The sequence below is a fragment of the Notamacropus eugenii genome, chromosome 5, assembly GCF_028372415.1.
Source record: "Notamacropus eugenii isolate mMacEug1 chromosome 5, mMacEug1.pri_v2, whole genome shotgun sequence".
NCBI lineage: Eukaryota > Metazoa > Chordata > Mammalia > Diprotodontia > Macropodidae > Notamacropus > Notamacropus eugenii.
This window is the reverse complement of record NC_092876.1, coordinates 69,528,306-69,540,979: the sequence shown is the minus strand read 5'-3', so window position 1 is coordinate 69,540,979 and position 12,674 is coordinate 69,528,306. Positions and strand designations below refer to the sequence as shown.

At 37.5% G+C, this 12,674-nt stretch overlaps 1 protein-coding gene across 7 annotated transcripts in view; it reads right to left on the bottom strand.

Moving 5' to 3' along the window:
- PHACTR4 (phosphatase and actin regulator 4) overlaps window positions 1-12,674 on the bottom strand; it is a 126,406-nt gene that overhangs the window by 69,280 nt on the left and 44,452 nt on the right. Inside the window, exons 2-3 of one of the 7 annotated variants that reach the window (XM_072609573.1) lie at window positions 5,488-5,532; window positions 2,792-2,977 (exon numbers count right to left, since the gene is read on the bottom strand). The exons of 4 other annotated variants lie outside the window; for them this stretch is intronic. The gene's annotated coding sequence lies outside the window, so the exon portion shown is untranslated. Of the gene's footprint in view, window positions 1-2,791; window positions 5,459-5,487; window positions 5,533-12,674 lie in introns of those variants that run through there. 2 more of the 7 variants (XM_072609574.1, XM_072609575.1) reach the window with 2 other exon arrangements.

Genomic DNA, 12,674 nt, shown 5'->3' with positions numbered 1-12,674 from the left:
TATAATACACTCCACAAATGGTTACTGATCCTTTGATGACTTCTAATGAGGGGGCCCCTAACACCCCAGACAGCCCAGTCCACTTTGAGATGCCTTTAATTGTTGGATATTTTTCCTTCCTCTGTGCAAACTCCAACAACTGCTTCTACTTCTGCTTTCTGGGACCACACAGACTAAGTCAAATCTCTCTTTCACATGAGGTCATTTTAAATAAAGAAGGCAGTTATTACGCAGAAATCTTCTCTTCATCCCCATCTCCTTCAAGCAATCCTTATAAAGTACAGTTTCTAGTTCTCACTATCTTCATTGCCCTCCTCCAGATAAGTTCCAATTTGTTGAGGTCTCATCTACAATGTGGCTTGGGATCAATTCCCTTTACTGACGCCGGCTAGATTCCATATCATAGGGATGCCCACATAATCTATGACTCCCAATTTCCTCACTTTCAAAATTGGGATAAATGATAAGACCTGCTTCAAAGCAGTATAAACACATTCTGTAAATTATAAAGACCCAAAAGAATTTGTTATTGATCTCTTTTTCTGTGACAGAAAGAAGTCAAATATTAGTAATTCTACAAAGAAGGAACTAAGCAAGGCACAGGAGCAAATAAAAATGCCTATTCCTAAAAGATGAAAGTTAAAAAAATCTAAAGATTCCAGCTGCTGAGTCAATCAATCAATATTTTTTAAGTATCCACTGTGTGCCAGGCACTATGCTAAGCATAGGAGATACAAATGCAAATAACTAAGCAAGCTACACAGAGGATAAATTGTAAATAATTAACAGAAGGAAGGGATTAGAAAAAAAGGGCGGGGGGGAAGGGGAACGACAGGATTTTAGTTCACACTTGAAGGAAGCCAGAAGGCAGAGGTGAGAAGGAACAGAATTCGAGGCAAGGGAGACAACCACTGAAAACGCTTGGAAGTGGGAAATAAAATGTCTTGTGTAAGAAATCCAGGAGGCCACTGTCCATGGACAGTAGAGAATGTAAAGGGGAGAAAGGTATTAGAAGACTGGTTATAAAGGACTTTTTTAATGCCAAACAGGATTTTTTCTATGTCATCCTGGAGGTGACAGGGAGCTTACCAGAGTTTATTGAGAAGGAGGTGACCTGGTCTGACCTAAACTTTGGGAAAATCACTTTGAAAGATGAATGGAAGATAAACTGGAAGGAGGAGACACCTGAGGCAGAGAGGTCAACTGGCAGTGTCAGAGAAGAGAAGACGGTGCATCTGAGAAATGTCAGGATCATAGAACTGAGCAGTGGGAGCACACTGAACATGGGAGGCGGGCAGAGTGAGACAATAAGGTACCCAGGATGATACGGGAGTTGGGAATGTTGGGCAACTGAAAGGATGATGGTACTCATTACAGTAACAGGGAAGGCAGGAAGTAAGGTAAGTTTTTTGGGGGAAATGAGTTAAGTTTTGGACATATTTTAAGTTGTTAGTTCAAAATAGTTTAAGATGTCAAAAGGACATCCAATTTAAGATGTCCAATAGATAGCTGGAGACATGAGATTATAAGTCTACAGAGAGGTTGGGGCTGGATAAAGAGATGTGATCATCATCAGCAGAGATAACTGAATCCATGAGAAGTGATGGCATTACCAAGTGAAAGAGTATATAGGAAAAAGAAAATAGGGCAGAAACTAACAGTATCTGACAAAAACTACTGATAAAACTGGAAAGCAAACTGATAGAAATTAGGATTAGACAAACACTTCACACCATATACTGAAATAAGCCTCAGACAGATATATGACTTAAATGCATGATATGAAAAGTCCCACCATAAACAAGGAAACAAGGAAGAAAGTACTGCTTACAACTCTGTACAAGGCAAGAATTCATGCTCAAACAAAACATAGAGAAGAGCAGAGAAAACAAAATTTAAAAAGATTTTGCTCCAAACAAATCAATGTACTTAAAAAGCGCAACAACTCAGGGGTAAAAAAAACTTTAACCAAATTCCTCTAAGAAAGATCTCGTATCCACGATAATAAGAAACTGATTCAAATTTATAAGAATCAAAGCCATACACACGTGAGGGAATACTGCTGTGCTGTAGGAGATGAGAACTGGGAAAGTTTCAGAGAAGCCTGGGAAGAACTGTATGAACTGATGCAGGATGAAGTGAGCATAACTAGAACCGATTGTACAACAACAACACTATGAAAACAACTCTGTAAGAATTAACAACTACATTCAGTGTGGTGACCTACCATGATTCCAAAGAACCAAGGATGGCACATGACAGTATTTTCTGACAGAGAGCTGATGTACTCAAGTTGTAAAACCGAACACACATTTTTAGACACAGCCATGGAAATCAGTTTTGCTTAACTATGCATATTTATTACAAGGGTTTTCTTTTTCTCTCTCCTCTGCCCCAATGAGGATGTAGGAAGGAATGGGAAGGGCAGGGAAAAGGAAGCCTTCTATAAAGAAAAAAGGGCCACCGGCACATTTTTTTCCCAAATGTACTGTACAGAAGAGAAGCAAGGCCAGAAAGAACCACAGACAAGCAGGACAGCTTTGTAAGTTACATATTAAATTTATTATACATTTCAGAAGAAAAGCAAGTTGTATATGGTGGAGAGCCGCAATTTATGTGCAGTCCTCTTTTTCTGATCTACTAAAAGTATATATGAAAGTGATCCATTATATTTAGTGCTTGTTCAATTAAGATTAAAAAACAAAAATAAAGATTTACAACTAGATATCTCATCTAACACCTTCATTTTATAGAGGAGGAAACTAAGGATCAGAGAAGAAAAGTGACTTACTCAAGGTTCAGAAGTAGTAAGAAGCAGAGCTGGAATTCAAAAACAGGTCCTCTGGTTCTGGATCCAGTGCAATTTCCATTATACCATGCTGCCTCCCTCAATCCTGAACTGTTCTTCTGAATCACAAATCCCAACCCTTTCCATGGACTGAATGAGTGGCTATGAAGGAGATTAAAGAACTTTGGCCTAAAATAATAAAATACTTTGCAAGTCACTAGTTAAAAACAGAGCACTGTTACTTAACCAAGAAGTAATATAAACAGAAATCAAACTAACACCAGTACAGAGTTGAAATATGCTAAATATTCCTCAGTAGAATAGTTTCAACTGACTCCTTGTTGCTCACATGCTTTTATGGATCAGCTCATACCACTTACCCTCCCTCCGCTGTTCTACATTTAATTAAAGGCACCATACACTCATTCTTTGATTCATTTAACAAGCATCTACTAAAGCACCTATGTGCTGGGCACTATGTTACATACCAGACATTTAATTAAGGGTCTACTATGTGCAGAGTTCTGTGTTAGGTGGCAAGAAAGATAAATCATTTTGCCTTCATCATGAACAAATCAATAAATGAATATAGCACTGTACTAGGCTATTGGGATTGAACAGAAAAAGTAAGAGAGTCTTTGCTCCAAGTCTAAATGGAGACAACACACTGAGAAGCTTTCAACTGCAAATCAGACAAAAGAAAGGCTCTAGGGTTCTTAGGGTGTAGTTGGCAATAGATCTTCTTTAGTGTAATTTCCCCAGATAAAACCACAGCCATTTCTAATGTGGAGCCATTTGACAATTACAAGGCCTCTGGTGGAGATAATTTTCCTTTCCAGATCTTTAGCAGGTGTGGCTACTACAGAGGTGGGGGATGTGGCACTTAAAAAACTAGCCAGATTGCATCTTCTTGAGGATTGACAGACAGGTCCCTGGGCTTGCCTCCTCATCATTGGTAATGGGTCATATTAACATTTTGATGGAGAAGGGATACCTGCATTCCCTTACAATCACCTTCCTGGAAGTATTCAACTGGAAAGTAGGGCTGGAAGAGAGAATTTTTCTGCAAGCTGTATATAACAGAAATTGGGAGTTTTATGTTTAAAATTCTCTTTCTGTTCTACTGTTATTTTTGGAAAAGCTCATTTCTGTTGATGTATATTAAAACCAGAATTTTTTTTAATTGGGAAGGAAAAGCATGCATTTCTTGCCACAAGATCAGATTCAGAGCTGTAAGGGACCACAGACACCATCTCTTCTAATATTAATACTGAATAGATGAAGAAACTGACACCTGGAGAGGCTAAGGGATTTGCTTCAGGTCACACAAGAAATAAGTGGCATGAGCAAGGTCAAACTAACATAACTGCCTGAAAATCCAGTATAATTTTTTTATTACACCAAGACTGAGAGCAGGGGCACTTATGCATTTTTCTGCTCTGAACCCCTCTTGCAATTGGTGAAACCTTTGAAGCTGTTCTCAGAATAATGTTTCTGAATATATTAAATAAACCATATGGGGTTACAAAGGAAACCAACTGTATTCAAATAGTTATCAAAATATTTTTTAAAATAAATTCATAACCCCCCCAGGTTAAGAACCCACATCTTATAGTATTTTATGGCCACAAGGGCTCCCAAAGGAGAGTGTAATTCAACCTCCTTATTACTAGAAGAGGAAAGTGAGGCTCAGAGATATTAAGGGACTTTCCCCAAGGTCACATAAGCAGAGAAGGGATGCTTTCGACAATACCAATCTTCTGTAATGATGCCTGAGTCACAATATTCCTTAAGACTGTCCACTAACAATGACAATAATAAGAGCTGACCTTTGTGGCTCACAAAGCACTTGCAGACACTCAAAATCCTGAGATGAAAGTAGTGAAGGGGATGACATCATTAACACCATTTTAAGGTAACGAAGGATCCAAATGGATCAAGTTGCTAAAGGTCATACAGCTATTAAATGGAAGTGCTCGGAGTTTAACTTTGGAATTCTAATTCCAACTTTAGCCCTTTTTCTGCTATATACTAAATTAAATGACTTCTGAAATGCTTGCCAACTGAGATTCTGGGTATATAATATAAAGAGAACAAGACAAGTGCACTGAGTTGTGAATGAAGTACTATGCAAGGTACTAGGACAGAGAGATCTCTTCTGATTGGCAGGAAGGCTTTGTCTGAGCTGTCTCTAAAGGATGGCAGCATTTTGTTAGGGCAAATCCAACTGGGTTCAAGTCCACAGTGGGGTAAACATGGGAAGTCAAGTTGATGCCAGATTGTGGAGTGTCTACAATATTAGACTAAAAATTTTGGATTTTGCTCAGCAGGCAATAATAGAACACCTTGAAAGAGTTTCTGAGCAGAAGTGATTTGATGAGACTGGTGCACAAGGAAGAGACACAGGACAATGGTGTGAAGGATATACTGGAGAAGACAGTGAATAGCAAAAGCAGTACCTGCTGGGTAGCTTTACATTATTAAGAGAGGCAGGAATAAAAGCTCAAAGAAACATTTGTATTCTAGCCTATATGGATATGAAACAATGTGCTAAGAATCAGGAGATACAGATTCCAGTACTAAATACTGTATTACCTCAGAGAAATTCTTTCCCTACTCTGGGCCTCAGTTTCCTCATCTATAAAGTGAAAAGATTGTACTAAGTGATTTTTACTGTCCTTATCAGCTGTAAATCATACCTCAGGCAGGCCTCAAACTCATTACAAGAGGAGATCAAGGGAAACCTTAAAAAAGAAAATAGAAAAACACAAGATATTCACCAGGTATATATTCAAGATCTGAAGATTATTAAAATAACAATATTTTCACTTAGCTGCACTTATACTTTATCTAATAAGATCTCAATACAACTGATAATAACATGAGAAAAAGACATAGCTATCACATAATATTTCTGAGTAATGAACACATGGTTACCAAGTGACTCAAAGGCAATGAATGTAAAGGAACCAGAAACACCCACACCTAGAAGTTTCAATAGCCCTTGTTTTGCAAATGATTCATCAATTACACTTCTCTATTATCCATAAGTAGCTCATCCATGTCATACCAATATAACCCCAACCCAAATATGAGAGTTCAAAGCAGAGATCTCTAGGATCAAGTACAGGGCAAATGAATTTTGAAGTCAAACCAAAATGATGTTTGGATGATCCACTGAATTCAGACTCTCTAGACCTTAGCTTCCATTACAGTTACAGGGACAATGGAAAGCTGAACATATATTCAGAGTTACACTAAGGAATAACAGGGCCATCTCCAGTCATCCTGATCTATATCTCACCACTGAACTCAGATGGCTCCAGAGGAGAAAATGAGATAAGTGACCTTGTACAGCCTTCCCTCACTTAAACCCAATTCACTTGCATGTCATGGCATCACCTCCCTGATGTCATGGTCCTCTGCAAGAATGAAGGACAAACAACAACAAGGTAATAGATTTAAAGTAGAAAAATCTAACACACTAAGATACTTTGTTATTTCTTGAAATTTCTTCATCGATTTCAAGAATCTCTAATTGTCAGTATGGGTACTCCTTCTACTGAGGAACATCACAAACTCTCTATAAGCCTTTGATAATTACTGCAGGCCAAAAAATTTGTGGCCATCCTGCAGATGAGCCCCTGGCTTGACTGATCCTCAGACCATAGATATAGCCTATTACCAGGCCAACCTCACAGTCTTTCCAGCTTAAGGAGGATCTGCCAGGGCTTGTGCTCTGCTGGCAAAGTGTAGATATCAAGATTCAGAAAGAAGGGGGGAAAAAGGAGATGTGATACTTACATATCTTTTGTATGCCTGGCTAACTAGATCAGAGTCAGTTTAATTTTTCAAGGAAATCAATATTTAGTATTTATATGCTATTATAGTTCCAGCAGAATTACAAAGAAAAATGTTTTTACCTGAGAAAAATACAAGTTTGGCACAAGACATCTGGGTTTTTGAGAAAAGCCAAAACATGATAAAAGCCAGTTAAATGACATGATTATAGAATTAGAGCTGGCACTCTAAGGCCACTGAGTTCAACTTTCTCATTTTACAGATGAGGAACAGAGAGAAGCTAAGTGACTTGACAAGACCATCCAGGGAATAAAGAGCAGAGCCTGGATTAAGGTCCCATGAATCCAGGGTATTCTCTACTGTGCCCTGCAGGGGATATCCTGGCTCCTCCCATAGTTAAGTCTTAGGGAAATAAATTCTTCACCAATACCTAATTTGTATATAGATATGCATTTAAATATAAGAATTTTAAAGGAAAGTAGAGGTTATGTGGCCATGGTGCATAGAGCACTGGGCCTGAAGTCAAATCTGGTCTCAGATACTTCCTAGCTGGGTGACCCTGGACAAGTCACTTAAACCCTGTTTGCCTCAGTTTCTCCATCTGTAAAATGAGCTGGAGAAGGAAATGGCAGACCACTCCCGTAGCTCTGACAAGAAAACCCCAGGTCACAAGGAGTCAAAAACAACCAAAATGACTCAACAACAGGTTATGTAGTCCAACCTTTTAATTTTACAGTGGGGAAAATAAGGTTCAGAGAGAAAAACCTGGTCCAGAGGTCCAAGTAATTTGAACACAATCAGAGAGGGAGTCTTACGTATCTTCCAATTTAAAAAAAAATTTTTTTGCATCACCCCACACTATTTCCAAATAACTTTTGTTTAAAAAGTTAAATATAATTTGGTATCAAACTGTTATATTTAAGAACAGTCAATGTTAAGAAAAAAATTGCAATTCTCTAACCTTCATTTACTCCTTAGGCCACAATGCATCAGGATAATGATCTCACTGGTCTTATTAGACCTGTTTGTCAAGCAAAGCTTTCAAGTTGGGCATCTTCACATAGGATGAGAGAGTTCTATTCCAAAGATTCTCTTAGAATCTTTTTTGGTTATAGATTTTGATTTATGATTTTAGAGTTTTTAGGTCCAATCTTTTAGATAAATACCATATTGTAATGAATTTACAAAAAATCCTCACAAGAGAGGAATCTTCTCCCTCTGCTACTACAAACTAAATTCTGTATTTCCTTCTAAAAAACAGATTCTTTTTATGAAGCTGTGCATACTTCCAGATTTACAAAAACTAAGTAAAACAAACAAACAAAATAGCCTTTGTTCTTCTATGTCTCTTAAGAGAAACGCTTACAGAACATTTGTAGAATTAATCAACCATTATCTAGAGATGACTTCAAACCCTTTACTTTCTCCCCTTCTCCTGCCTGAGTTTTGACTACAAGTTTCACCAGTGAAGATAGGATAGTAAAAATGCTAAGTCAAAGAATGCTTTTAAAGAGAAACCAAAAACCAAATGCTTCCTCCTTCCTAAATCCTTGATCAGTGGATCAAGAATCTCCCGTCTGCTAGGATAGTGTTGTGTTCAGTTTGAGGCACAATGTGATAAGCTACAGAAATGAAAGACAACTAGGATAAAAGGCCTTGAAACTGATGTCGTAGGATTATAGGCTAAGGGAACCAGAAGAGAAGCTTGGAAGAGGGGTACAAGTGATAGCTATGCTTGAAGGACTGTTATGTGGATGAAAGATTAGATTTATTCTTTTCAGCCTCAGAGAACAGAACCCAGGGTAGTATGGAGAGGGGCAATCAAGCTTCATGTTAGAAAAAGCCTCCTCACATTTATAGCTGTCTAAGAGCACAGTGAACTACCTTAGGAGGGGAGTAGGCTGCCCTTTCTTGGAGGTCTTCAAGCAAAGAAGAGCTGATCACTTTGCAGTATGTTATAATGGAGTTTTTCCCCTGGTATAGTTTAGTCTAGATGACCATTGATTCACCTTCCAACTCTAAAATTCTGTGATGAGGTGATTTTACACCACAATTTATTCAACTACTTCCTAGTGGTTGGGCACATGGCTTGTTTCTAGTCTTTTGCTATTACAACTAAGGCTATTGAGAAAATTTTTACTATAAAAAGTTTTTTTCTTGCTTTTAACAATCTTGATTAAGTAAGCCCCACAGTGAAATTATTGAATAACAAGTTATGTCTGAACAATTTAGTAACTTTTTTTCCTCTCCAAAATTCCAAAGTGTTTTGTAAAGTGGCTGAATCAATTTCACATCTCCAAAGCACAGTGAATTAGTTTGCCAGCTTATAAGACATGGTTTTATGCTGTTATAAGGAAGACTAGCTGGAAAACATTTGTAAAAGTGGTAATGCAAACTTATGTCACAAAGTTCCCACTAAAACAGTTTGCATCTTAAGTAAAGCAGTTTCCTTACTACAAACAGTTGTTTTGTCTTTGGCCCTTTTATTTGTTTCTGAAGTCATCATCCTAGCCACTCCCTTAAAAAAAAATCATAAGATGGAGTCTCAAAGCAATATCATCTCCTTATTCCTACATGCTGCAATTCTTTTATAATGCAATCCAAGATCTCATTAGCTTTTTGACTAATCACACAGCTGGCTCATATATTCATAATAAGCTATAAATCAGGTCTTTTTCTGATAAACTGCAATTTAAATATGCCTTACCCAATCCTGTACTTAGGATGTTTTTTTAACCATATAAGAAATTTTTTAACCTAATAAGAAATTCAGTAAGGATAAATGTAAAGTCCAACACTGGATATTGTTATATTATGTATATCTTAAGGTATAGCTTCCCAAAGTGGGCGATACTGCCCCCTGGGGGACAGTGCGGTAGTAGCCTCAGGTGCAATTGAGAGGCATTGAATAGTAAGGGGGCGTTGGAAGCATAAAGAAAGAAGCAAATTTTGAAAAAAACATTCATAACATGTTTCACCTTTTGTGTAACAGTTAAAGTTGTAGTGATTACACTGTTTTCCAAATAAACACACAAAATGCTAGTTATAACCAATCAGTGGTCAAGTCCACCAACACATCTTAACAAGCAAGTATTGGCATGCTAGCATGTAACACATTGCTGTGAAGTCCAGCATGAACAGGGAGGAATATGTGAGTTCACATATAGTGTTCACAACAGTATACGGTTACGTGATATAATACTGCATCATCAAAATTTCAATGCAAGGAAAAACCCCACAAATTTACAAAAAATTATTAAATTTAGGATGCATCATTTAAAAAATACATTTTATATTTTTTTAAATGATGCAAATTTCAAAAAAAATAAAATAAAACCTAACTGTTAAAGAGCTAAAGAAAGCAAATTTCCAGGGAAGCGGTAATTTTTTTTTTTTAAGGGGGCAGTAGGCCAAATAAGTTTGGAAACCTCTATCTTAAGATTTCTGTATTTTTTGGTTCCTCAGTCAGTCAGTTAACAAACATATTAAGCACTTTCTCCATACCAGGCACTGTGCTAAGAGCTGGGAATACAAGCAGAAAGATAGTACTTGTCCTCGGGGAGTTTATATTCTAATAAAATAAAATAATAAAAAGCTGAAAAGGAGATAACTAAGTTGGGGGAATGGTAGATAAAGTCTGGAGTGCAACCTGAAGAAGAAGACACGGATGGCCCAGTCATTCCTTAAATGGGGGTTCTGGAAAAAGCCATCAATTCAGAAGGAAAGGCTTCAAATACAGGATGTATTTCCAATGTGTGAATTTCAAGGTTGGAGTAAGCTACCAGGAAGAAGTGGATTCTGGGGCATGACAGAGAAAGTTTCTCATTAGAAAATCCAGAACTCTGTAGAGGAATAAGCTTCTTCCCAATTCATATTCCTCAGGATTGGTTTATTTTGATCAATCAAATCCTATATATTGCACCAGAGGTGTTTAACGCAAATAGAAACACAGGTGCATACTGACTTGGAAAACCACAAATTAACATTATCTATGTTAGATTATATTTTTATCTTGTGAAACATTTCCAAATTACATTTTAATCTGGCTCCAGTCACACTCCATTAAGATAAAGGATTTGACAGCTCTGGACTACATCCAACTTGAATCTGCTTTCCCTCATTACTCTGTACCTTTCTAGTGACTGCCTGGCTGTAGCAAAGCCAGAATCATTTTATCCATTTCAAAGATACCATAGGAAAAACAAATGCTGTGCTTGGAGTACTCTGGCATATGGAAGGGAGTTGTGCCATATGCAAGGAAGGCATATAATATATGCTTGTTCAATGGGCTGGGCAGAACATCAAAGCAAGTTACTCCAAAATTTCTTTGAGTTTAGACCACACGCCTATCATCTCTTCTTCCCATTCCCCAAACCATTCCTTATCCTCTACTAATCGAATATTTAAATGCTAGCTTGAGTTTTGCTACCTGCATCACCTGCTGTAGGTGGAGAGACCACTTTGTATCAATCAGAAAATTCTGTTTAATTGATGAGGAAACTGAGTCCAAGAGAACGTATCACACACGTAAGCACTTCACTTTAGTTTATCAGTAAAAAGAAGTGATTGGACTTCCAGCCATTAGTACTGCATCTGCCTTCTAAGGCCCTGTAGGCTTCACTCTCTAACCTGCCTCTATACCCTTGTAGATCCCCACTATTATCTGACGTACAGTTGTAAACCAAGCATCCCTGGGCCTTGCCAGCTGCCCATGGCTGTATACTTTGGATTTCGAGGTTCTTCCATCTACCCTACAGTTGAACATTCTTTTATTTGCCATTTCCCTCCAAATACAGCAATGAAAGCTGTAAGCATCTCAATTTGGAGGCCAGAAAGGGAGGGAGGAGTGGCAATACCCATTAAAGGAGAAAAGAGTCAAGAAATTACTAGGAATATAAACATTTCAAGAAGACCAAAGAATTCAAGAGGAATTCATGGAATTCAAGAGGAAGAAAATCCAATTAAATACTCAAAGCACAAGTAATGAATAAACAAAGATAATACTAAGACTAAATGGCAGTATTACTGGAAACCATATTCTCAAAGGGAGTACAAAGATCTCTTCAAAGGGAGTACAAAGATTTCTTAAGAAATATAAGAAAAAGGAAAATTTCAGATAGATCATGACATTAGGAAGGTGATGCCATAACATGCAAGTTAAATGAGGCTGGGTGCAGTGGCAAGGTACTGATTTGCTTACACAGACACAGACACACAGACACACAGACACACACACCCGGATTTCATTAGTCTCTGAAAGCCAAGATATTTTCCTAGGAGAAAAGCTTCCCTGACTAAAATCTTCAATTCCAACTAAGTCAATAAGTATTTATTACAGATAATGATAAATTAACTACACCAGTTAAATACATTATAAAATTGAGTTCTTGCAATAAGAAATACTATCTTATGTATGTATAATGTTATGACATATGTAGCCACATCTATGTCCCCGATATACAAAAACACTAACACACTGCCTATATGCCAAGACATATCTGAGTTCATGTAACATTAAATTAGTATTATCACTAGACTTGCCCAACCAAGCATGCATTATCTATCACCTTTCATAACTCTGAATAATAGATGTTAAAGACTTTAATAGATAGTGCAATGCCAGGTCCTAAATTTTCCAGTCATCTCACTAAAACTACTTGTAACAAGTGGCATAGGCTTTCCTTTCCCAAGATCCACCAGTTATTAGTTTTCTTCCTCTACTTTCTAAGCTTTATTAATAAAAAACTTCACCAAGATACTGAAATATCACTGATCATCCCCAAGTACTGACACATAATACAGATAAAAAAAAAATCTATACATGCTTGACAATAGAGCAACAGCTGCTATTGTTGTTCAGATCTTGGTGACCCCATTTGGGGTTTTCTTGGCAAAGCTACTAAAGTGGTTTGCCATTTCCTTCTCCAACTCATTTTACAGATGAGGAAACTGAGGCAAACAGGCTTAAGTGAGTTGTCCAGAATCACAGAGTTAGTGTATGAAGCTGGATTTGAACTTGAAGAATCTTTCTGATTTCAGGTCAGCACTCTAGTCACTGTGCCACCAAAGATCCTAATGGCTATTG